Source organism: Parasteatoda tepidariorum, chromosome 11 (assembly GCF_982258835.1).
Source record: "Parasteatoda tepidariorum strain Cologne lab strain chromosome 11, Ptep-v5.0, whole genome shotgun sequence".
In the NCBI taxonomy this organism is placed as follows: Eukaryota; Metazoa; Arthropoda; class Arachnida; order Araneae; family Theridiidae; genus Parasteatoda; species Parasteatoda tepidariorum.
Window position 1 is genome coordinate 100643399 of NC_141765.1, and position 20760 is coordinate 100664158.

Consider the following 20760-nt stretch of genomic DNA (forward strand, 5'->3'; position numbering starts at 1 on the left):
AAAGTGACACAAAATTCTTGCGTTCTTCAATAATAGTTAGTTTCCCAAAACTGTGGCTTTTCTTCAAGTCAAGTGCTAGCTTCTATTGTTCAATACTTATCAGTATTTCAATCAAATGACTTCTACTAACGTACTATTGGACATATTTTCTAAATTTAAGAAGTTTTTAATTGAATACAGTAGCATTAAATTCTAAATTGAAATTTATTTAAACTGAAACACTTGCAGTGAAATAGTAGTAAGCTTGTATATAAAATGAATTAAGTACCTTGGATATATATTCTATAAAATAGCAGAATATGTATCTTCAAGAAATAATAAATAAATGAGATACATTTTCTTTTGATAATTTTTATTTTTACCTTTTTAATTATTTTTAGTGGTAAGTAAGAGTACAGCATATATGTAAAAAGGACAAAATAGGACACAAAAAAAATCATAAACTTGGATCAGAAAATTTGAAGCATGTCTATTTTTTTTCGTTCTTATACAATAGACAAAGAGTATTGGTAGACAGCTTGACTCTATGATGGTGCAATCACATAAGGTTTATGACAGCTACTAGTGGCAACATCCTGAGAAAAGGAGCAGCTAAAAGTCTTGTCTGCTTATTCAGCTGTAAAATAGAAGCATTTTTCTTGATAAAAAAAATTGAAATCATGTTACCTTAAAGTTCTGCAGTGGGTCAGAATCTAATCTAAGACATAAATTATATTAATATCTGACAACTATGCCAAATAATAAAGAGCTTAATTATTTTTATGAATTTAAAAAATTTACAATTATATCTAATACATATAACAAAATTAATGACTAAATTTTGACTTGTTATGGCACAGAGATATTCTTCAAAGCGAAGGAGTATCTGCATAAATCATAGTAGAAACTTGAAGTCCTGGTAAACATATCTCACAGAAAAGCTTTAAGCAGACAATGCTGTGAGATTATTCTCCGGGACAAATGTAAATCATCAGTAGAACAAACAGTAATGTAAATACTAAAAACAATTTTTTATTAAAAACAAATTATATTAAATATTTAAAGAATAATTCCTTATATTATCGAGGTAAAAGCTAGAAGAGAACAAGTTGCTTCAAATTAGTATTGCACTCAAGATACCTTGTGAAAATTTCAATCGATGGCTAAGTATATAACTAAAAGCACAGCTTTTTAAATTGTAAATCTAAAAATGATTGAAAACATTACTTTGAATCAACTTGAGTAACAGAGTGAAAGAGGGACATTTAACACAAAAGTATACATTTTAAGAGAACATTTTCAATTACCAGAAAAGTGTTATAAGCATGCACACATACAATTACATATATAAGAAAAATACCTACAAATTATTAAACTTCCGACACCTTCAGAGAAGTTTCACTACTCGTTATTAAAAAGCATAATAAACATTATTACAAAGCAGTAATGTTAAATATATCACATTATATATAAGCAGTAACATTCATTCATAGAAATGTTAAATATTTTTTTCTCGGCAAAAGACAGACGAGAACAAGTTGCTTCAATTAGATAACAAGATATCTTGAATTGCAATCAAGATATCTTGTTAAGATTTCAACTGATGGTTGAGTATATAGTTAAAAACACAACTTTTCAAATTGTAAATCTAACTAAGGATTGCATGTATGTATTAGTTTGAATCAACTTGAATTACAGAGTGAAAGAGGATCATTTAACATGGAAGTATACATTTTAAGAGAAAATTTTTAATAACCAGGAAAGTATTATAAGCATGCACACATACAATTATATATATATAAAATAAAAAATGCCCACGATTTATTAAACCTGGCTCATCCAACATCTTCCAGGACTACTTGCGACACCGTCAGAGTAGTTTCACTACACTTTTGGGTGGAAGCGCTACTCCAACTCATACTTTGGGATTTGGTGCATTCGTCAATTAAAAAATCAAAACATACAAAAGGAGTTGAAAAGGGTGTTAATATCTGAAGGCATGTTGACGCAGTTACAGAACATTGGAGCACACATCCACAATTAGGCAATCGCTCTCGTGCTTTGCTAGTCGACCAAAAAGCTTTTATTAACAATAAAAAATTGGCCCACTTCCTCCATGCATGTTTAACTTGTCATGAGGTTGAACTAATTCTCTCAACTCAATCTTCCAGCATTCAGGTGTTCACTCAAGTATTATAGTTATAATGGGTTTTGAAAAATGAATTTTTGAATCACATAGTTACAGTCTAGTAAAAGAAGTAAAAACTAAAGGAAGATAGTTCTCATTGTTACAATTTTAAGTTATGTCTAAGTGTTGATAGGTTACTGGGTTACAAAGTTACATTGAGAGTTAATATTTGCATATAATAAATTTAAAAATAATTCACACTTTAACTTAAAAAATAATAAGTTTAAAACAAATAAAGACTATATACTGTTGAATGATAATCAGCTGAAATTCAAATTTTTGTATCTATACTATAAGTTTAAAAAAAAATAAAGGGAAAAAAAAAACAACTCTATACAGTTGAACGTAAGTAAGCTAAAATTCAGATTTTTGCACCTATACTAAACCACTTTACAAGTAGCAAAACAACTGTAGTCCCTACTTTTTTTTTCATAGTTTGTACAGTGAGTAGTGCAATATAAAAGAAATTAAATTGTAGTGATTCCTGACAACTACTTTTAATGTAAGTTTAGTAAAGAAATAAGATTACTTTAATTTTTCTTTAATACTTTAACAATGTAAGGAATAATAAGCTTAAAAAAATTAAAGACTATATACAGTTGAACATAAATAAGCTAAAATTCAAATTTTTACACCTATACTAAACCACTTTACAAGTAGCAAAACATCAGTAGTCCCTACTTTTTTTTTATAGTTTGTATAGCTAGTAGTGCAATAGAAAATGAAGTAAATTGTAGTGATTCTTGACAACCAATTTTAACGTTAGTTTAGTAAAGAATTAAGTAAAAAGAATTAAGTAAATGAGTAAAAAATGTTTTGTATGAAACTGGCTCATATAAAATAATTTCTCTTGCTAAAATAAGTCAATTTTTTATTCAAAATAATTTTAAACACAGGTGTTATCTAAGTTCTCCAACAAAGCTTATCTCCTAAAAGTAGTCACTCCATTTCAAAAGTGGTTTGTAGTCACTACTGTAGTCATCTTTCTGATAAACGTTTTTATCAGTAAAAGAATAAAGTTTTAAACTTCAAAATTAATATATTCGTCACAAACTTGAATTTTATACAATGATATTAAAAATATGGAATAAATCCCTGCATAGGCAATCAAGGAACTGAAAACAAATTCGTAAATTTTTTTTGCTTGCAAGATTCTCTCAATTTTATGAATTGAGAGATTTTATAATTTTTATTAGAAACTGATTTAGAGATGTTTTATAAAGGAGTTTCTCATAGATTTCTCCCATTTGCTTGTTTGCTTTCTAAAAATAAAATAAAGATGAAAAATAAACTGCAGATGCTAATAAATTTTTCTCATCAACACATAAAAGATTATATATATTGAAAAAATTTACATATTCCTTTTTTTATACACTTTACAAGCCGTTAGAACATAAAAAAATTAAAAAATTTAAGATCGTGGCAATAACTGAAAGAAGATAGATAATATTGTGAATATGGATGCATCAAAAAGGGGCTAAATAAATTTATGTTTTGAGATTCATGCATTGTAATAAATAATATGGTATTAAAAATATCATGATTTTAGAAAATATATAAGGAAACCAATAACGATATCAGTGGAAAAATTTATTGAGAAAACGATAGATTAATGTAATAGATTAATGTATCAAATAGTGAATACTTAAGTTTGAGATTTGAATATCCCGTATTATAATATCAGAATTTTCAAAAATCAATCAACAGCAATAACTGCCAAAAAAGCCTTATCTAAACGCCACATGGATTTTACGTAAATTGAGCGGGTCAAAAAATAATTATACAATGCTGTGCATCACAATTATATGACTCTAATGTTGTGCATCGTAGTTATATCGAAATTTTAAAAACCATGAGAAAATTAATTATATTGACTGTAAAAGAAAGGAAAAAAAGATTGTAACACAGCTTTACAATGGAGTCAAGAGTGTTAAAAAGTGACTTCTCCTACAAATCTGCATAAAAAGAGCTTTATGTAACAATATGCTTAGTTTTCCTTATGGATTTGAATTTAATTTTTTTTCTGTTACTTCTTTTCTTAGGGCTTTACTTCATTTCTATAAACATAAGCACTACCAATAGAACTGAATTTCTGGAACTCTGTCGATTTCAAAGGTCAGTGTGGGTCCTCTACGTAAATACCTTAAAACTACCACCCTTGACCAATACTATTCTTTACTTACTCAGATTGCTCTGCTCACTTCATGGGGTACCATTCTAAACAAAAGGAAGAAAATATTAATGAAAGAGTCAATATATTAATGAAGGAAGGACATGATTTCTTCCCCTCGCCCTCTCACACACGTCCCTTCATGTATGCCCAACCCTCGATACACGGTCTCATTCTAGGTGATACAAAAACGATATTTTGTTTCAAATATTTTGACAAGACAGAAAAATTATTCCTTTTAACTTAAGGGATACTAAAAATTAAGGACTTTTAAAAACCTTGAACCAAAACTAAGTCTTTTTAAAGAGTATTTTGTATTTTGTGGGAAACCTCTTGAACTATTAAAAATTGTACTTTGGTTTAATGCTTCTTAATCAAAACAAACTGTTCTTAATTAAAGAAATGTTTTAATAATTTTGAATGTAAACTAACACTAATTATTATTTTTTTAACAAAGTTATTTCTGGACGATCCTTCAGTTAACCATTTTCAAATATTGTTATAAACTCCTTGATTCTTCTGCTTTTGAACATTAAAAATAGAAAATATGAAGAAAAAAAATTTATCTAAATTATTTTTATTTAAATGTAATATTTCATTATGAGGATGCCATACCGCAGATGAAAATGCTCACTGCAAATTATTTTTCTCCTTCAGTACTTATTTAAAATTTAAGCGAAATAAAAAGTTCAGGCAAACCTAAAGTTTGTATTTCATTATGAGGATGCCATACCGAATGCTCAAAATATTACAATGCGAAGAAATTATTAGAAGAGAGCTTCTCCGTTGTATAATCCCAAGTTATCATCTCATAACTTATTTTATTTGCATATTTTGAATTTTTCTGCTCAGTAATTGAATATTTAAGGCTTATTCTATGTTTGTCTGAACTCACTTTTTCTACACTTTATGTAATGTAGGAGAAAGAGAATTTCTGCACTTCTGATTTCTTGTTTGCTTCGCCGTGCCATTGCCAGCTTGAGCAATTAATTAGCTTTAGGACAGATTTCATTGGACTTTTAAGAAACAACTGAGGTTTCAGAGTACCAAATTGCTTGTATCTGTACTCTAGGCCAGGAGGTGCGACAAACACAGTTCTATCGTTCACATGAGATTCGTCAATTTCTAAAAACTTTATGTCACTAACAAAGGAGTCTATTTTCTCTGTACATTCATCAAAGAATGCTAAGCTTGCATACTTGTCGGTAACAAAAGAATGTTCCTCAATAAATCGAATTAACATTTGAGTCATGGAAAAAAATCTGCCATAAACTTTGTTCTGACTTCTTAAAAAACCTAAAAGACAGGAGCCATCAGACTTAATATAAGTAGTCAAACTTACATATGGTGACCCAGTTTCAAATATAACAATTACGTAAAATGTTCTTTTTTCTCCTCTCTCACTGATCCACAGAATAAAAACAAAAAAAAAAATGAAGACATTCATTTAGCATAAATTTTTATGGTACCCACTTTTACACTGTGGTTTGCTGTTTTCAGAGAGTAAAGTAAGATAAAAATGGCAAGCTAAAAGTAAGAATTCAGACCAATTATTAGAAAACTACACTCCTCTTTGTAAAAAATCAACCCTTCAAATTTTTGAGCCATTTCAAACTCTCTGTTAAATGACATTAAGGGGTTTTATATTAAATCAGATGTTAAATATGATTTAATTCTGAAACTGATTAGCTGCTATACTACTAATCCTTCAACTGATTCTCTTTATATTTACATTAAGTAACATATGAGAAAACTTGCATTCCTTGCATGAAAATAAAGGGGGTGTCAGCAGTTAATTGGTTAAAAAAAATACTGCAACATTTTAAAATTTAAAAAAAATATTCAAAAAATTTTTAAAAAATGCAAAAAAAATAAATGAACATTTAATTGACTGTAGAGTTTGACGATAAGGGAGCCTTAAATGGCTTTATATTACCAAAGGTTAATGACATAACAAACTCAAAATAAGAGCTGATTCAGTATTGCAAGTGATGTCTGGCAAAGATAAAAAAATTTAAGAAAAAAAAATTGCTAAGTTAACTTCGATTCAAGAAATCTGTTTTATCTGAAGAAATGAGAAAGAGAAAAAAGAAGTTTAAAAGCATATTATTTACGGAATAACAAAATCTGTGATATTTAGTTAAAATATTGATGTCCTCTTAATTAATCACAAAAATATCTATAGAAAATATTTTCTTGATTGAATCAAAAAAGTGAACAACAAATTCATGTTATTAGAACATTAATGTATATAGGGGTAGAAATTAAGAAGATTTAGTCACTAGTCCAAAGGACTAATAACTAAAAGAACAGAAATAATACTAAAACAATTAACATTGATTGCTAGTTTAGAAACACTGACTATTTATTTTATAGTGGTCCAAGTCATATTTAAGTCACCACTAATTTTGTGCCCTATATATATCTATACACACAAATTGAAACCTGTTAATGAAGTTCCCTTTTAAAAAGCTTTAAATTACCATTTAGACTTCTATTTCCACAATGCTAAATTAATAATTTCAAAAAATTTTGTTTTCAACTGTTAAGAAGATTGCAATTTTCTTTTCAAAGCATGGAAAATCAATCAAAGAAAATAGACTTAAGTTTTTAGAAATGAAATTCAGCATGGCAAAAATCTATGGATTCTGGGAGAAAAAGTTTTAGGTGGTCTTAAATGTGTGGTCACTTTTTCATTGACCTTCACTTAATTCAGGAAAACATGTGTTATGAAAAGTGTAGAGAGAATAAGCCATCAGAATAGTTCGTCAAGTAAGCAGGGGTATTGTATGAGCAGAACGTGAAGAAATAAGTAGAAAGGAAATGTTACAGAAATTCTTAGTTCATTTGATGTTATAAAAGGTTTAGAAAGATACTAAAAACTTGGACAGTTTTCCACAATATATTGCTTAGGAAAAGAAGAAACAATAAATTCTACTTTCTGATTTCTTTTAGAAGAGACAACATATTTCCTTCATGGATGTTTAAGTCTGTAATATGTACATCAAATTTTATTAACTCAATATGAGTAAGATATTATAACTTTGGTCTACTCATTTAAAAGCTGTTCCTTTCCCATGAAAAACTTGTTTAACAGGTTTCACTGTTATAAAGATAAAAAGCAACAAACTGACTCATTTTAGCTGTAATGTTAAAAAAGACTAGAACTACATAAGCATAAAATTGTCAAATTATTATTCGAAAAAAATTCCTATGCATATTACATATTTTAAATGAAAATTACATGCAGTTACATAAACACAACACAAAAAGGAATAACAGGAAAAATTTAAATTTAAAGCTCAATTAGCAAACTCTAAAGTTTACTTGTTCTTCAGGAGGTGTTGCTGCTGTTGTTTTGCAGCTTCAATTTCTACACAAAGTCAAATATAGCACAACGAGTAAAGGAACAAAAGAAAAGAGGAAAGAAAGAATTGCGCCAACACAAATTATAAAGAAAATATACATGTAGATCAGAAATGACTGAAGGTTGAAAATTTATATTTAGGACGTAGTTTAATAATTAGCAAGTTGTTTAAAGTAATAATTATCCCTTAAAAGAAAGATAAAAAACACTATAAGATTATATTAAGTGATGATGAACTTAAAATTTTTGGATGAATCCTATACTTTTTAAAACATTTTATTTTATACTTATTTTATAGTTTTTTAGCAAATTAGCAATCTTTAAATCCCCATAGTGTAGGACATGACATAAACTGCTTGGTTTCAAATGCAAAACCTACCAAGCAATGACAATTCTATTTTGAGAAAGAGAGATAAGCCTAAAGGAATACTTTCTCAAGTTTTAAAGCATGTTGTCACACTTCTTTATTCTTTCCTTTCATTTTGGTTCAAATAAATTTGTGAATTCTGCAAATTTAATTTTGCTTTAACTAGAATAGAAACATCTGTATTCTTCACAATTATATCCTTAATTTGCTATAACAAGAAAAAAGGACATTTTTGAAAAAAGCAAACAAAATGAATAAAGCATAGATGAATTTGATTGACAACATTTTTATGTATTATTCCTTTATTTTTAAATGCGAAAAGTTATTAATTTTAAGAGAAAGTTCTTTTTATATATATATAATTTATAAAAAAGTACATTTAAAGTAAGAAAAGTTTATTTAATAAAGTTTTCTTTGAATATTATCACAGGCTTAATTAGCTTCAAAAATTAAAATGATTGTTAAATATATAAGTAAGCAATATTTTCTTTTATAAAAAATTTGCATACTTTTGCTTTAAGAAAAATACTTGTGAAGCATTTTGGGTTCCTACACTATTTTGAGAAAACTATATCCTGACTTTTGCAGGTTTTTCCTGACCTTTTACAATAAAATTCCTGACCTGCCGTTTCCCACTCCAACAAAACTTTTAACATTGCAGTTACAATTAGTAATAATATGCTACTTAGTCATAATTATCATAGATTGAATAGGATAAACACTTATAAAGTGGAATTGCGTAATAGCACTTTATATCCCAAATTATATTTTCAGAAAACTTGTGAAACATATTTTTAATTATCATGATTAGATTAAACTTTTAGTGTGTTTTTGTAGTTAGATACGAAAACTATTCAAATAAAAAGATTAAGAAAATCTGTTGGATTATGGAAATATTATATTATTTAATGTTAAGTGGAACCAAATGCATGAGTGTCGTTAATTTGTAAAAATCACAATTTTACTTAAAACTGACGTTTCTCTTAAAAGATAATATTGAAATATAAAGGGGAAAAAAGTCAAGAAAAGTTAATTATATACAAATAAAAATTCATATAGAAAAATTATGCAACTTGTGAGAAAAATAAAATCATAAATATCTTTTTTTTTTTCAGTATTTCTAAATTTATTTCTGTAATACTGTAAGCTTCCGGAGAAACTCAGGGGCTCCTATGTTATATGATATTTCTCACCATATTTTGTTCTTTGACAATTTCTGAATCAAGAACATCCAGTTCTGTTGCAGCAGTTTTCGTCAATTTAGATTTTCTTAATTTCAAATCATCTATCTTTTCTTTTATTCGTTTTCTAGAAATTTCAGCTTTTTTATTCCTTTTTTTTCTCGGCTTCTAATGCATGTCTTGTTCTAGACCCTTTTACAGTATCTAGCATTTTTTCATTAATGTTTTTATTCTTTCTTTCCTAATGTCTCATTTTTTATTCCATTTATAAATGAAACATAATCCTACACACACCTTTGTGAAATAATAGAGTCTTCATTGAGGTTTTCAACCAATAAGCTTTTATTGATTGAAAACCCTTCTTCGACTGCTGCGTTACCATGAGAACAATTTTTATAACCTCCCACAAATTTTCACATTTTTTTTCTCCATTCAAATATTTCGAAAAAAATTATCTAATCACTTTTGCTGTGGATTAAATCCTAAGAAACTCGTTTGCTCTTCTTTTTTTTTTTTTGGCAGCATCACAAAACAGTAAAAAATCTTTTTTTGATTTTTCTGCTGTTGTTTCAGCTACTATTGTCTGTAAACCAGTTATTCACATAAAGAGCAATAAACCTAGCAACACTATCAAAAATCCCTTATCATTGGATAAACAGGAGGAAAATTGCTAACAGGACAGGTTCTACCAGGGAAAGAGGAATGTTATTATGAGGAAATTACATATTTCGAATTACAGAATTTTTCCTTGAAACTTTATTTTTGCCAGTCAGTCTTTGAATGAACTATAGTTTTTTTTTTATTTTCCTAACTTTATGAATATGTAAGAAAAATCCTGACTTTATGAATATGTAAGAAAAATCCTGACTTTTTAGCTTAATTTTAGAATAGCCTGACATTTGCAGGTTTTCCTGACCATGCAGGTACCCTGATTTTACCAAACCTCCGTATTTTTCACCAAAAATCACATTAAAATAAAATAAAGAAATTTCAGCAACAGCACTGAAAAAAAAAGTTCTATCTTGATGAAATCAAAGTAGACCTGATAAATGCATAAACACATTTTTGGCCTTTTGATAAGAAAATATACACTAAACACACTAATATTTCTAAATTTAAACTGTTAAAACTCACTTTTTAAAAATAAAATATTTCAATGGAAAGAACTATTCAATACTATTGTATGTCCTGGTGCATAAGTAAACTTTTCAAATTCCAAAAATTTTACAAAAATATGCTTATACATCGGTATAGTTCATTCAACAGGAGTTGAAACTTGGCTCTGTCTCCATCATGCGGACTTCCAATGATACTATTTTGCTATTTTTTGGGAAAAGGATGTTAACAAACCTTAAGAAGGTTACTATTTGGTAATCGTATGAGAAAAATATTTATTTCGCAATCTTTATGCATATTTTTTTTTAACATTAAATATTTCATAAATTTGATGATATTTCTCTCTTTTGAGTGAAAAGATTGTCCTTTTTGAGACTTTTTGCTGGGAAAACAGCAGTTTTTAAATTTAAAATATATATTCAATTAGTCAGAGTAATGAAAGGTATAACAGCAGATGCTAAAGAGAAGTAAGTGAGTGAAAAAGAATTCACTGTTTGCATTTGGCGTGCATTAAGGGTTGTCTCATTTTTAACAGAGAAAATGTTTCTCCTATCCTGCGATAAAATTGACTCTGCGCCCGAGTAGGTGGAGCCAAGTGCCAACTCTTGGTGAACCAATTATAGTAAAGTTGGGCAATCATTCAATGTGAAATATTCAAGCACTATAAACTATAAGATATGTATGAATAACTCAGTATCACTTTACTCCTTTCAAAAACTATTTTGACTATGTTATATAGAATTAATTCTGAATTTTCTCTCATATTTTCTTTACATATATTGGTTTTTTAAAAAACAATTCCTTAAAATACGTTCCGAAAAATTAAGATTAAGAAAAGTTAATATATTTCGAAAAATATAACACAATGGAAACTTTTAAGACATACTATAAAGCTACAAATTTAAAGATTTCAGATCATCTGTCAAATTCAGTAACATTAACAGTGTCTTTATTTGGATCTCACATTTAAAACTTCATTTGCTGAGTCTTACAGAAAATAATTTTAACCCCCATCCAAAGAATTTGTATTTCCACACTTTTAAAAAGACTTCACAATAACAATTGAATTTATATTTTGGAGATGGTCTCAAACACCATCTTTACTTAAGGGTAAACGTATCATATTCAGAGAGATTTAACAATTTTATTTATTTATTTTCTAATTTTAGAAATTTTCATACTTGGTTTACATAGTGGTTGACACCTGACATACCAGAAATTTGATAGGTTGTAATCAAAAATTGGATTGACTTTAATCACAGGATATACAATAATTCATCTATTTAAGATTATTCATAATAAACAGTAGAATAAACTGAATTTAAAAAAAAAAAGCAATAGAAGTCATAATATTTATATACAGTAAACCTGTTTTAAAAGAAGGAATAGAAAACAGACAATATAATTTTAATTTAAAACACTTAAAAAAAATTTTTTGTTTATACAGGGTATTTGCGACCTTTTAGATTTTCAGTTCATGGCTTTCCGTGACTAATTTCAAGAATTTTTCATGACTTAAGGTAGTTACTATTTTCTCCAAAAAAAAAAAAAAAAAAAAAAAAAAACACAACAATAAATTTAAAAAAGCATTATAATAACATTAATTGAAATGATAGATAAAACCAAAACTGTTATAATTTGCATCTTCATATTTATAGATTTTAAATTTAAAAAACAGAGTAATGAAAGAGTTAAAGCCATAAAATAGCTGAAAAATACAGAAATGCAAATAATTTTTTCGATTTTTCTGCAGAATTATATTCCATAGATACTTTTATTGTTTATCTGAAATGAAATAAATACCTCTGATTTTTCTGTTCTCATTTCAAAATAAAAACAATTTGCCCATGACTGGCTTGCTTCAGCTGGAATTTTAAAATGATAAAATAAAAAATTCTGAAATCACAGAAGTTTAAAAGTAATTCACTCTATAAATGAGGTTTTTTCTTTCATTTTTTGAAAGATTATTTAAGATTAATTTTTTAAATAACTTTAAGTAAGCAAAATAATATTAAAAAACTCTTAAAAATTAAATAATAAAATGGTAATGTCCTGAAATGATGAATATTTATCAACTAAAATTAAAAAATGAAAAAGAAAAAAGGCAGTTTATTTTAAGTCACACTGAAAGAAAAATTAAAGGAACATTAAAATGAATATTACATGCATAAATTAAAACTTTAGCATTTAATTACACACACTAAACTACGAAATAAATAGATTTAAACAATATTTTAAATTTTTTTTTAAAAAAAGTTGAGTTAAGAGTAGAGCTTCAAAAATTGGCCATGCTGCACCAAATGTAAACAATATTATCTGATTCAGATAAACTGATAAAAGTTTGTTATTAATTAAGTCTAGAGCGAAGAAAAAGAAAAAAAAAAGGGAACTCGGGTACATTAGAGACAACCTCTAAGAGGATAACCAAAACTTTGAGAACAAATTTGCGAGTGGATTTTAAATAATAAGCTAATTTAGAGTAAATTATAAAGAAAAGAGTAATATATTTACCTGAAATGAGTAATTCGGTTTTCAAGAAGTATTCTTAATTGTACCTCAATATCAACAAAAATATCTCTTTTCAACAGTCACAGTTCCAATACCGTCTGGCCTTAGGTAGAAAATAATTTTCACTTTTTTAGTACAGTACAGAACCCGTTATCCGGAAATCAGAAAACCGGAAAACCAAAAAACCGGAACGAAATTCGATAAATTTTCTCGCAATTTTTAAAAAAAAAAAATTTTTTTCCTCATAAGATTTTACGATTTTTCTTTCTTTTTTTTAACGATGTTTACCTTACCATCATTCGGAAATAATCATTAGTGTATTACTTCAGCGTTTTTTCTTATTTTTAAGATTATTTCCAAATTTTTTTTTCTTTTAGTTGGGTTTAACAATAAAAAAAACGGCTTTTTGTAGCGATTCAGAAAACCGGAAAAATCAGTTATCCGGAATAGCGATGGTCCCGACCGTTCCGGATAATCGGTTCCCTACTGTATTTCGTAAAACACATATAATATTACAATAAAATTAGCATACTAAATTATTTATAATATACATAAACTTGTTCTTAGCATTGATACAATCTTTATAATAAGCTATGAAGTTTATTTAAAAATGTTTTTAACTTACACTTTATACATTAACTTTACATTTCAATCAAAAAAATTTATTTAAAAAAATATTGTTTCTTATAAATTTTTACCAAGCATCATTCATATAAAGTAAATGATACATAAAAAAATTGGATTATTAGAAATGATTAAAACAAGAATACAGTTTGAATAAATAAAAGTTTTAGATCTTTAATATGTAATTTATGCATTCATGTCACACTGCTTCATACAATTTAAGCTTTATGAAATAATTTAGGTATGTTTTGACATTATTTTAGACACTGAACAAACCATCCAAATGTAATGTATAAGTAGAAAAGTTTACTTTTATAATATAAGAATGTTTTTCACTTTTATGTAAAGTATTGAATGATAATGCAAATTTTAAATTAAATTGAAAATTGCACTAATATGAATGTAAATTATTTAGCTTTCTTGAGATGATTTTCCATTTTTACCACTGATTTCTAAATCAGTTTTCAATATTTAATAAATAAGAACAATAAAACTTAGTTGCAAAAAAGAAGTCTAATTAGTTGAGCCACTTTTCAAAGGAACTTAGTTAAACTAATTACAAAAAATTCGCCTTACTGTAAGTTACAACGCAATTGTTTTCTACCACTAACTTATAACTTATTTAAAACATTTTATTTAAAACTCAGTAACTTTAAAAGCTATAATCCTTGAAAAAATTTATATGAAAGTTGCGGATATTTCAGTTCATTATTTGTTTTTAGCTAAATATAATCCATGAAATAACTTTATTTAGCTTAAAAATAATTTTGTATTTGTGGAAAAAAAATTCACTTTAGACTAAATTAACATTTAATTTTTTTATTATTGAATTTTTAAAAAACAGTTATTACAAAAGTGGTTAAAAAAACATAGCAGGATCTTCAACAACTTATTATATGCTACTATTCTAATAAACCAACATTTTGTCTACATTTTTTAAATACTCTAAGCAGATCCATGCTTTAATATCAAACAAATATAATTTCATTTAAGTTAATTTCATTATGTAAAAATTATCATAAGATTAGGAAAATAAATAATCCCAGTAAGCACACACCTCACGGCAAACGTAAGCTGGCATTTTCGGAATGTCAACGGCAAAAGGCAAACACAATGGGGTCCGTTACCTTTGGTTCAGAGGCATTATCGGAGGCGGCGGTATAACTCGTCACTTATATAGGCCCGGAAAATAAAATTGCTGTTTGGCCGTTTGCACTTAATTGGTTACAGGACCTTCATATGTATACCATAAACTAATTGTAAGGTTGCAATGAATTATTTTATTAATAATGAATAAGTGTAGAGTTGGTAAAAAAATTAGTCATTAATTCGAAAAGATGAAGAAAGAAAATAAATAAATAAAAAAATAAGCGACAAATAAAATATTAAGCATATTTTATCGATTTTGTTTTTCTCCTATCTTTTAGCATAAAGAGGCGGAGATATAATTCGTCACTTATACAGGCCCGAAAACTAAAAGTGTCATTTGGCCTTCTACTATTAATTGGTTACAAGACCTTCATTGTATGCCATTATTAATTTCAAGTAACAATGAATAGATTGATTAATAATGAGAAAGTGTAGAGTTGGTATAAAATTTTTTTACTAACTCGAAAATTTGAAAAAAGATAGAAGAATAAAATCCATAAAATATTTAGCATATTACGATTTAAAAAATGCACTTTCATTATTCTTTAAAATTTGCAGAAATTTTACATAAAACATTAAAAAGTTAGCATTTTATTAATTTGCTATAACCTAAATATGAATTCTGGAATTGCTTATTAAATATTTTTAAAAAGTAATTCGATTAAAAATTCGATTTGAAATTAAATATTTTAAAATTTTTAAATAAATATTTATAAGAATTTTTTATTCTAAAAAGCATTTCTCGAAGTATAATATTTAAATTCGTTTATATTCTTTGTTTTGAAGTAAATATTTTTGATGAAATTTAATACTATTTCTCTTAAAAATAAAATTATTATAACTTATAACTAGAACAATTCCTAAATTTATTGAAAAATGTTTTTATTTTAATTGCTTATTATAAAATGTTTAATTTGTTGCATTAAGCACATATTTTAAAATAACTTTTCTTTTATTAGATAAAAGATATATTTATTTTTAATGTTACATGATTCCTAAAAATTTATTATTTTAATAATAGATGGTAAAAACATGTAGTTAAAAAAATTTCATATAATAGCAGGAAAAAGCTAAAGGTCCGTTCTTGTTTGTGTTACGGTATTTTAGGAAGAAGCCTGAAATGAGCTACTATAACTATTTATAACTATATACATATATAATTACCTTTCTTTAAGCCTTCTTTAAAAGTAAAATTAATATGCAATTCAGAAATGATGAAGACATTCAGAAATAATGAATATATTTACAGATAAACAGAAAAAGTACTTTAAATTGCTGAAATCCTCCTTTTAATCATACATTTTTTTAGTTCAAAGTAACGATTTTTTATGAAATATACTTTTTTATTTTATTAATTTGCAAACTTTAATTACAATTTAAGTATTATGTTATAATAAATGTTAAAATAGGACATTTTTAATTTATATAAATTGTTTTCATCTATTTAAATGTTCAATATTTAATGTTTATTTTAACTTAAAATCTCAGTTTAATTACTTACTTTTTAAAAACAGGATTCAAAAAGGGTTTTAAGAGTTTTGCATAAATAGTGTTTAAATTTTTTGAATTTTTAGAACAAACTCTAGTATAATAAACTCAATAATATTTTTTTCAAAAAATTTTGGGGCAATATTTGAAAATAGTAATTGTTAAAGAAATTCTGTTTTTAAAAATTCGTTTTTAAACAATACAAAAATATTTGGAATTTTTATTAATTGAATTTCAAAATATTGGACAATTTACAATAAAATGATTTTATTTTAAATTTTAGTACAGAATATAAATGAAAATCAAAATTATACTTTAAAAATGCTCAACATATTTATTTTTCATTTACATGGCAAAAATATTTTTTGACGTAGCATCATATTTATATTTAAAATAGTTAAAAAAAAAACTTAAATAAAATCTTTCAAATGTCATATAGAGAGGAAGCTGTTTATTATTTTATTATATTAATCATAATTATACTTACAAAATGCTCAACATATTTCTTTTTCATTTACATAGCAAGAATATTTTTCCATGTAGCATCATATTTATATTTAAAATAATAATAAAATAAAAAAATCTTTTAAATGCCATATAAAGAGGGTGCTGTTTATTATTTTAGACGTGTTTTCAAAAGCTTCCAATAGATGGCAGGGAAATTATTTTTCTAGCTTTCACATCATATACCTCCTCAGCAAAGGGAGGGAGAAAGAGGGCTTTATTTTCTTCAGAATTCGAAAAGATTAGAACAGTCAGTTTCATAACAAATCGCTAAAAATCAAGATAAGAACAACAGTATCAAAGATTATTTTCTTTTAAAATATTATGGCAAAACAACAGTATAAAAGAAAATGGAAATCCCTTTCCATAAAATAGCATGGCTTAGTGATGGTTAATAAAATTAATTTCGGCTAACTAAAGTTCTTTTCATGTCTCTTTTCAGTCATAGATGACTTGATACTGTCAATAATACTCTAAATAAAACCTATTTTATACTTAATATGTTATTTTTTAAAATGTAATGTTATTTTTATTAAATTAAATTTGAAAAAAAAAAATCGTGCCTTCATTTTTTTAAGTATTCTTATTCTTTGCGAGTGGATAGTTTGTTTAATTTTTTCCTATGAAGAGGAAAAATACTAATTGAGCTCTAAAATCAAAAATTCTTTCTTTTTTTAATTGAAACTATAGAATTATGTAAAGGAACATTACGTTTTATGGGGACAGCTAATCCGTGCTATCCACTACGACAAATCTTACATTAACAAATTAAAATATTATAGAACAAATAAATAAAGTTTTATTTTAATTAATTATAAACTCTTTTTTTATTTAAAAAAAATTAATAAAGAAATTTGATTTTTAATACTTTAAACTTTTGTGAATAAACCCTTTTTATAAGTAACCCTTTCTAGTTCAAACGAAAATTACTTTTAAAATGAATGTTGTTTTTCTTATGGTACTTGATATTTATCTGGTAAGAGATTGAGTGTTACATATGAAAGCATCAAAAAATGAGCTGCGAGTTAAGTAAATTTTTCCATGATCTTGGGATAAATAGAGTAATTTCAGTAAATCTACTTTTTTTTTATAATATTCTGTATTGTATTATACCATTCTTTTTAAATAGAATTTCTTTAAAAAAAGAACTCTATAACTCGAAAAGAAATCTATGACTAAAATAAAAAAAGGTAAAATAGTTTGAAAATCAATTACTTAATTTATGGTGAGCTTCCTAAACATTCCTGAGGAAATATATAATAATTGTACCAAGTATAATCATATTTTTTTTATTAACCCCAAGTTGTATTGAAAATACTGTTATATAAAACTGTTATGTGTTATATGAAAGTACTGCTTCCCTCATGATGTTCTGATGATTTTTTTTGCCTGCTCTTCTCTTTTTTCTTTTTCTAATCTACAGTAAAATTTTCACTAACGTTTCCTTGACTTATCACTATTTTAAGAAATATTCTCTTTTATGAAAAACTTAACTAAAATATATTAATACGCTTTTAAAACTCAATATCCTATCATTTATTACAGGGCTGTAAGCAAGGAATAGAATATGGCGGGGGGCGTAAACAACTCCCGAAAAGAAAATAATTGACAAAAAATAATTTCCCTTGCAAAATAAGAAATTTTCCCTATTCTTGAAATAGTAAATTTTTTCCCTATGAGTTTTTAATAAACATTTCAATCCTTACTATAAAAATAATCTTAAATACTTATGAGAGAACGTTGTCTTACAATATTTTCCTTTTATTGATTAACAAAAAAGGTTTGACAGAAGATGCAAAGCAAATATTTTGCATGTAATGATTTACCTATGGAAAAAAAATTATTTATGAGTATAACGTTATAAATTGAAGATAAATGCAAGATAAGTTAATTACGAATTCGTAATTATTAAGAAATGCGATATTATATATTACAAATTTAAATACCTTCCGAAAGAAAATTCTGTCTACAGCTTGATATATAATATTTTAAAATGTATGAACGAATGATGAAAGTACAAAATTATTGACGAAAGATCCGATACTTCTTATCTTGCTGTTGAAAATTTCTTAAATTATATATTTTTTGCAATAAAACACAAGTTTCAAGTGAGAAAAAATCCAAACAGCATGCTTCTCAAAGACAAGGTGTGGGGTTTTGTAGGGTTGCTTTGCTTTTGATTCTCTAGAATCTCGCCAAGAAACATTTGCACGGGTGTCTGTAAACTGATCGGCGTGACTTTTGAAAAGAGATAAGTTTGGTGGTCTTCGTAGGGAACCCCCCACCCCGGGCTTGACCTTCAAACCTTAAGCTTTCACTATCCATATCAAGCAGAGAAGAAATTTATAACTCATGTGCTGCGATAGCATAAAATGTGTCATTCGGAAAATATTTAATATAAAAATAAGCAACTTCATTTACCAATTAAAGAGCAAAATAGTTTTTTTTAAACTAGAATTATTTCACTTTAAAAATTTTTATTTTAAATTCAATTTTTTTAATAGCAAATTAGACTAAAATAAACATTAAAATTTTCTCCCTTTCAATTTTGCTTTATAGTTAAATTTATCATATAATTTAATTCAAGACTTACATAGCACTCTAATTAAAGCAGAAAATAGTACAAGAGTCATAGCATAGTTTAAAAAAAGATATCAATTTTTTCTGCTACTAAATCAATTTAATATTTAAATCAAAAGACATTTAAAAAAATTACTCATTTCCCAGTAACTATTGAATAATGAAAGAAACATAACTTGCAGTGGCAACTCAAAATAATAAACACACAATTAATCATTTTCAATGCTGATTTGGAAAAAATGTTTCCTATGCATGCATTAAAAAGATTTCTTGCAACTAATATTTTGGGGGAGTTAACAACTATAAGTATGTGTAAAATGTTTTAAATCTCTGGAGTTAGTGGAAGAACCCTGCTTGAAATATAAAAAGAACGTTAAGAGTACCGAAATTTCGACTTTTATCGAGTTGAAATATTAGTAGAGTTACCAATTTATAGTTGAAGATACAGAATCTCAATATTTCAGAAATGGCATAATTGTTTAGATGAAATAAAATTATTTTGTAATTAGGACTTATTAGGGGAGAACTTTAAATCATGAACAGGTGAAAAATAAAGCGGTATTTCTTGCTGCCTGTAAATGACAATTTTCATGCTACAAAAGAAAATCATTTTCATACCTTCCTTTTAATTAGTAGAACTCTTTTAAAATTAGTCAAGTAGAATTCTGATAATAATAATTAATGCTAATAATAACTTTTTCAAAAACACGCCTTAATAGATAAATTACACATTATGCACATATTTCACTAATAAAATAATTTTTAGATTGTGACATGATTTATACCTTAACTGCAGCAAATGATTTGCCTACAGTTCATCAGCCTCCACAGTCCGACTTTCGAAATGGTTCTAAATGTGTATCATACACTCACAAATAATAGTTCTTCGTCATAGACTATTTGTAAGCATCCTTTTGTTTTTCTACTGGGAGGCTCCATTACCTGTTCGTTTCGCTTATCAGCCCCAGTAGTTGCTTGTCATTCATGATTGTAGATTAAAAGAGGAGGACGGTTTATGTCCCCCTTTCTTTTATAAAATTACTATTGTATTGCCATTAGTTGTATTTTGAAGATTACTTAGTTTAGCAAATAAAAACAAGGAAAAAATCGGTTCTCACAGAGAGTTATTACACAATAAAGATGCAGTTTCTGCCCGTGCACAAATTTTTTTTCTTCTCAGAACCAGAAGCAGTGGACATAAACCGTTCCTTCCCCTTGTTCTTAAAAGTTGATTAAAAATCTTTTTGTTTGTAAAATATATAACTATTATAATTTTCGCGTAAGCATATTTTATTTTAAGAATCCTAACAAAAATTAGATGATAGCTGATTTAAAAATAATAAAATGTACTTGAATAAATAATTAAATTAAAAACAAAATGTGCGAGACAATAGCAATTAAAACAAAAATAATTTTTCTTGTTAATAATATATAATGATGATCTTATATGATATACCGGATTATATTCAAAACTGTTTTTATCTCTCTTTTTTCCCAATATTTTTTAAAACATCTATATAAATGTTAAGATTTATATTT

General features: G+C 26.4%; 1 long non-coding RNA gene across 3 annotated transcripts in view; it reads right to left on the reverse strand.

Moving 5' to 3' along the window:
* Positions 1 to 335: 335 nt before the first annotated feature.
* The window catches only part of LOC147802023 (uncharacterized), a 34188-nt gene continuing 13763 nt past the window's right edge, over positions 336 to 20760 (reverse strand). For all 3 annotated transcript variants that reach the window (XR_015430507.1, XR_015430505.1, XR_015430506.1), the window contains exons 5-6: positions 12880 to 12979; positions 336 to 616 (exon numbers count right to left, since the gene is read on the reverse strand). This is a non-coding gene — a long non-coding RNA (uncharacterized LOC147802023). The remainder of the gene's footprint in view (positions 617 to 12879; positions 12980 to 20760) is intronic.